This window comes from Schistocerca gregaria, chromosome X (assembly GCF_023897955.1).
Source record: "Schistocerca gregaria isolate iqSchGreg1 chromosome X, iqSchGreg1.2, whole genome shotgun sequence".
NCBI classification, from domain to species: Eukaryota; Metazoa; Arthropoda; class Insecta; order Orthoptera; family Acrididae; genus Schistocerca; species Schistocerca gregaria.
Genome location: NC_064931.1, coordinates 25,447,412 through 25,454,402, shown reverse-complemented (window position 1 = coordinate 25,454,402; position 6,991 = coordinate 25,447,412). Strand labels below are relative to the sequence as shown.

Sequence of the window (6,991 nt, the reverse complement as noted above, 5' to 3'; positions counted from 1 at the left end):
AGGAACCCAAGGATGTTATCAGTTCCAGATGAACACTGTATTGGCGGGTCTGCAAGAAGTAAAAGATTTTGTCTGTCTTGATGATATAGTGCACTATAGAAGAAACCTTCAGGACCTTAATGAGAAGCTTTGTGAAATCTCTGATAGATAAAAACACTCCGTCGTCAGGCCACAAGTGTCCCATCGGGACCATCCGACCGCCGTATCATCCTCAGCTGAGGATGCGGATAGGAGGGGCGTGTGGTCAGCACACTGCTCTCCCTATCGTTACGATGTTTTCTTTGACCGGAGCCGCTACTATTAGGTCGAGTAGCTCCTCAATAGGCATCACGAGGCTGAGTGCACCCCGAAAAATGGCAACAGCGCATGGCGGCCCAGATGTTCACCCATCCAAGTGCCGGCCATGCCCGACAGCGCTTAACTTCGGTGATCTGATGGGAACCGGTTTATCCACTGCGGCAAGGCCGTTGCCTATGATAAATAGCGAGAGCATAATTTAAAGCTGCTATCGGATAAGTGCAAGTTGTTAAGGAAGGAAGTGATCTCCTTAGGCCATTCTACTGCGGACAAAGGAATCGCACCAGACATGGCGAAGGAGGATAAGGTAAAGTTCGTCCCTCAGCCCGAAACAACGAAAGAATTAAAAAGGTTCGTAGGGTTAATTGGACGTTGTAGAAGATTCATTGCTAAATTTAGCGAAATTTCAAAGCCGCTCCGTGAGCTATTAAAGAAAAGAGTAGCTTATGAATGGAGCGAACGAGAAAACAATGCGTCCGGGGAACTAGAAGAGAAATGGTTAATCCACCATTACTTGAGTATCCAGACTCCGAGCAGCCATTCACTGTGACGACTGACTCGAGCAATTCAGCATTTGTTGCACTTTTGTCGTAAGGTAAGGAAACTTTCGAAGACTTTCCCATTACGTACGCATCAAGGTCATGAAATAAGGTGGAATTAAATTAGAGTGCCACCGAAAAAGAAATACTGGTGGCAGGTTATGCAGTGAAACAATCAAAAATGGCTCTGAGCACTATGGGACTTAACATCTATGGTCTTCAGTCCCCTAGAACTTAGAACTACTTAAACCTAACTAATCTAAGGACATCACACAACACTCAGTCATCACGAGGCAGAGAAAATCCCTGACCCCGCCGGGAATCGAACCCAGGAACCCGGGCGTGGGAAGTGAAACAATCCCGACCGTATGTATATGAACGTATGTTCAGTGTGGTAAAGTATAACAAACCGTTAACATGGAACTTTAACGTAAAGGATCCGAGGTCGAAATTCCTGAAGTGGAGACTTAAGCTCGAAGAGTATAATTGTGAGGTAATTTATAAACCAGGAGGGTTCAATAGTATTGCAGATGCTCTGAGAAGAACAAGGCTCCTAGAACAGCCATAACTAGATGAAAGTACTGACGAGGAGACAGAGGAGAGCTCTGTAGCGTAAGCAAGTATGGAAAATAATCCCGTGAGTGTGCAACAAGCGTAGCCCCAGACGTAAGAAGGGAAACAGATAGTAAAGAGGAAATTAGTCTCCAAGACAAGGATAATATACACTCCTGGAAATGGAAAAAAGAACACATTGACACCGGTGTGTCAGACCCACCATACTTGCTCCGGACACTGCGAGAGGGCTGTACAAGCAATGATCACACGCACGGTACAGCGGACAGACCAGGAACCGCGGTGTTGGCCGTCGAATGGCGCTAGCTGCGCAGCATTTGTGCGCCGCCGCCGTCAGTGTCAGCCAGTTTGCCGTGGCATAAGGAGCTCCATCGCATTCTTTAACACTGGTAGCATGCCGCGACAGCGTGGACGTGAACCGTATGTGCAGTTGACGGACTTTGAGCGAGGGCGTATAGTGGGCATGCGGGAGGCCGGGTGGACGTACCGCCGAATTGCTCAACACGTGGGGCGTGAGGTCTCCACAGTACATCGATGTTGTCGCCAGTGGTCGGCGGAAGGTGCACGTGCCCGTCGACCTGGGACCGGACCGCAGCGACGCATGGATGCACACCAAGACCGTAGGATCCTACGCAGTGCCGTAGGGGACCGCGCCGCCACTTCCCAGCAAATTAGGGACACTGTTGCTGCTGGGGTATCGGCGAGGACCATTCGCAACCGTCTCCATGAAGCTGGGCTACGGTCCCGCACACCGTTAGGCCGTCTTCCGCTCACGCCCCAACATCGTGCAGCCCACCTCCAGTGGTGTCGCGACAGGCGTGAATGGAGGGACGAATGGAGACGTGTCGTCTTCAGCGATGAGAGTCGCTTCTGCCTTGGTGCCAATGATGGTCGTATGCGTGTTTGGCGCCGTGCAGGTGAGCGCCACAATCAGGACTGCATACGACCGAGGCACACAGGGCCAACACCCGGCATCGTGGTGTGGGGAGCGATCTCCTACACTGGCCGTACACCTCTGGTGATCGTCGAGGGGACACTGAATAGTGCACGGTACATCCAAACCGTCATCGAACCCATCGTTCTACCATTCCTAGACCGGCAAGGGAACTTGCTGTTCCAACAGGACAATGCACGTCCGCATGTATCCCGTGCTCTAGAAGGTGTAAGTCAACTACCCTGGCCAGCAAGATCTCCGGATCTGTCCCCCATTGAGCATGTTTGGGACTGGATGAAGCGTCGTATCACGCGGTCTGCACGTCCAGCACGAACGCTGGTCCAACTGAGTCGCCAGGTGGAAATGGCATGGCAAGCCGTTCCACAGGACTACATCCAGCATCTCTACGATCGTCTCCATGGGAGAATAGCAGCCTGCATTGCTGCGAAAGGTGGATATACACTGTACTAGTGCCGACATTGTGCAATCTCTGTTGCCTGTGTCTATGTGCCTGTGGTTCTGTCAGTGTGATCATGTGATGTATCTGACCCCAGGAATGTGTCAATAAAGTTTCCCCTTCCTGGGACAATGAATTCACGGTGTTCTTATTTCAATTTCCAGGAGTGTATTAAGAGACATGCTTGATATTCCATTGGGAGAACACAAAGGAATGCATAGGACGCTAGAGAGAATAAGGTCATACAATGAAGCGCCAAAGAAACTATTATAGGCATGTGTATTCAAATACAGAGATATGTAAACAGGTACAAAACGGCGCTGCGGACGGCAACGCCTATATAAGACAAGCGTCTGGCGCAGCTGTTCGATCGGTTACTACTGCTACAATGACAGGTTTTCATGATTTAAGTGAGTCTGAACGTGGTGTCGTGGTGTTACAGTCGGTGTACTAACGATGGGACACAGCATCTCCAAGGTAGCAATGAAGTGGGGATTTTCCCGTACGACCATTTCACGAGTGTACCGCGAATTTCAAGAATTCCGTATAACATCAAATTTCCGCTATCGCTGCGGCCGGAAAAAGATCACACACATAGACACAAAGCTTTACGCCTCTCCTGGGCCCGTCAACTCCGACATGGGACTGTTGATAACTGGAAGCATTTTGCATAGTCGGACGAGTCACGTTTCAAATTGTATCGAGTGGATGGAAGTGTGGGGGTATGTAGACAACCTCATGAATCCATGGACCCTGCATCTCAGCAGAGGACTGTTCAAGCTGTTGTAGGCTCTGTAATGGTATGGGTCGTGTGCAGTTGGGGTGATATGGGACCCCTAATACGTCTATATACGACTCTGACAGGTGACTCTTTCGTAAGCATCCTGTCTGGTCACCTGCAAACATTCATGTCCATTGTGCATTCTGACGGACTTGGGCAATTACAGCAGGACAATGCGACACCCCACAGGTCCTGAATTGCTACAAAGTGGCTACATGAATACACTTCTAATTTTAAACACTTCCGCTGGCCACCAAACTCCCTAGACATGTACGTTATTGAGCATATCTAGGATGCCTTGCAACGTGCTGTGCAGAAGAGATCTCCACCCCATCGTGCTCTTACGGATTTATGGACAGCTCTGCAGGATTCATGATGTCAGTTTCCTCCAGCACTGCTTCACACATTAGTCGAGTCCATGCCACGTCGTGTCGCGGCATTTCTGAGTGCTCACGGCGGCCCCACACGATATTAGGCAGGTGCCAGTCTCTTTGGCTCCTCAGTGTACAAGCCGTAGTGCAAAATGAAAGGTGATATTGAGGATTAAATTCTGAAGTGTCCGTCCTGTCAAAAGAACAAGTTCACACAAGCGATAGCTAGCAGGCATTTAGAAATTACAGTCACAGCCGAGACAGTGTTTGAAAAGTGTTCAACGGATATATTCGGTCCTTTAGATGTGGCAAGTACAGGTAAGAAATATATAATGACACTTCAAGAAGATTTGAGTAAGTATACATTAGTAGTACCAATAGAACGATAAGACGCAGGCACAGTGGCTGAAGCGTTTGTTGAACATATTGTATTAAGGTATGGAATTCCTCAATTCATTTAACGGACAAGGTTGGAATTCTCTGAGTGAAGTTTTCAGAAGAGTGTGTAAATTGTTAAAGATTAAACATACATAGACGGCATCTTACTATTCACAATCTAATGGTGCCCTGAAGAGAAGTCGCTGCTCAAATGTGTGTGAATTACTAACGGACCGAAGTGCTGAGGTCATCGGACTCTAGACTTACATACTACTTAAACTAACTTAAACGAACGTAAGCTAAGAACAACACACACACCCGTGTCCGAGGGAGGACTCGACCCTCCGAAGGGAGAGTCCGTGCAATCCGTGACATGGCGCCTCAAATCGCGCGTCCGCTCTCGCGGCAGAAGTCACTGTACACTTGTCCAACACCTAACACCAGGGATCAACGTTCTTGGGACAAGTGGGAGCCATACATAATTTTTGTGTTTAATACTACGTCAGACAGCAGCACAAGATACACACCATTCGAATATCTGTGCGGAAGAAAGGTAAATATACCAATAATACTCCAACAAGAGTCAACGAAGGTAAGTAACGATTATGACTCATATGTGAATGGGTTAAACGTGAGAATGGAGGAACCACACAGAATAGCAAAAAATTAATAGTGAAGAATAAGAAAACCAGTAAGGTACAATACAACAGGAAAAACAGTCCTAAGGAGTTACAAGCAGGAGATAATGTGCTGCATTATGATGAATCTGTAACACTTGGTAGTTACACAATTGCGAGGGCCATATGAAGAAGTAAGGGTCGATATTCCGAATGTAATAATAAAGATTAAAAGAAGCAAAGGTACATGGAGACAGACTGAAAGGCCCCTCCCGCCGGAGGTTCGAGTCCTCCCTCGGGCATGGGGGTGTGTGTTTTCCTTAGCATAAGTTAGTTTAAGTAGTGTGTAAGTCTAGGGACCGATGACCTCAGCAGTTTGGTCCCTTAGGAATTCGCACACATTTGAACATTTTTGAACAGATTGAAACAGTACTGTTAATTTCAGGTGCAGTATTATGACAATACAGGACAAGTAGAAATTTATAGTACGGCGTGGGGAATTGTTACTCATGCAAATATGGGCGCTCTAACAGAGAGGTTCCAAAAGCAGAAAGGTATAGCAATGCAGCAGATGGTTGGTTGGTTGTTTGCGGGAAGAGACCAAACAGCGAGGTCATCGGTCTCATCGGATTAGGGAAACCTAAATCAGGATTGCCTGATGCGGGATTGAACCGTCGTCCTCCCGAATGCGAGTCCAGTGTGCTAACCACTGCGCCACCTTTTTTTTTTTTTTTTTTTTTTTCGTGCTGTTCGAGAGTGGTAACAGCCTTTTTTTTTTTTAGTTTATTGTATTGCATTTTTGTTTTCTTTATTTTTCTTTGTTTTTTTTTGTATGTATGTTTTTATTTATTCATTTTTTTGTATTATGGCAGTCGTTGCACCAGAATTCTAGGAGTCGCTTGCGCCGTCTGATTGGCGGAACATCCAAACGTGTCTTCTCGAAATTTTAGTGGGGATTCCGTGTGTAGTACGTTCAGAACATCATATCGGCAAAAAAGCATCAGCATCTCATGGCTTGGACGTTCCAGCTGGAAGGCGGGTCATGAAAGGCGCTCCATAGAAAATTGGAAAAGAACTGCTTGTATCTGGGGTTGCGAACAAGTGCACAATGTCGATCGTTAAGGTACGTCCAATAACCTAGTTCTGATTTCTCATCGGGCCCAAAAAGGTAGCGGACTGTATGACCGCGTATCCAATTCACGGCATTAGTTTTTGTTGTGGGGTAATGAATCACATCCGGGAATAGAAGCGTCAGGAAAATAATCTGAGCAGGCGGCTGTCGGGTGAGGAAAGCCAGGATACGCTGCGCGAGCCTCCAGACGTCAGCAGACGGACCACATGAGAACCGATGAGCGTCCGTGTCCTCTACACCACAGTGAACACAGAGTGGTGTGTCAGCAAGGCGGATGCGGTGCAAACGAGACTGGTTGACCTGTTTGCCATTGACGGTGATATACCAGGTGGACTGAACGCTGGTGTCGAGGTAACCAGCATGCACTGCTTTCCACACACGGCGCCATATGATCTGGGGAAACTTGTGTTCAATGGGGTTGGGGGTTTGACACATTTGTAAGGTGTCGTATACAGTCTTTGTCTGGAGTATACGGAGAAGGGGTAAGGAGTGCAGAATGTAACTGATTTCAAAGAAGAAGTACCGAAAGTGATAAAAGGGGGGTGGAATGTCGGATAACATGACCGGGGCTGACATGGAGACTGGTGCGTATTCACGCAAAAGCAGTCCGGTCAGGCTCGTCGGGCAGCGACGCCAGACTTTCAGTTGGGAGCTAACAAAAAGTGCGGTAACTCTGTCTGGCACATGGAATAAGCCCACTCCACCACGCTCCCGCGGGAGGGCAAGGGAGGAATATTGAACTTTAAATAACATCCCGGCACAGACAAAGGATCCCATCGCCATCAACATACGACGTGCGAGGGTAATCGGAACCGGGAACACTTGTGCCACATGGGGGATGCGTGAGGCGTGATAAACATTCACGTATTGCGCGCGCTGTATAATGTCGAGGGATCGAAGCCGGTGGTCCAC

The 6,991-nt window shown here is 47.9% G+C and overlaps 1 pseudogene; it reads right to left on the bottom strand.

The window, feature by feature from the left end:
- Positions 1–354: 354 nt before the first annotated feature.
- On the bottom strand, positions 355–472 carry LOC126299714 (5S ribosomal RNA; annotated as a pseudogene).
- Between the last annotated feature and the right edge of the window lie 6,519 nt (positions 473–6,991).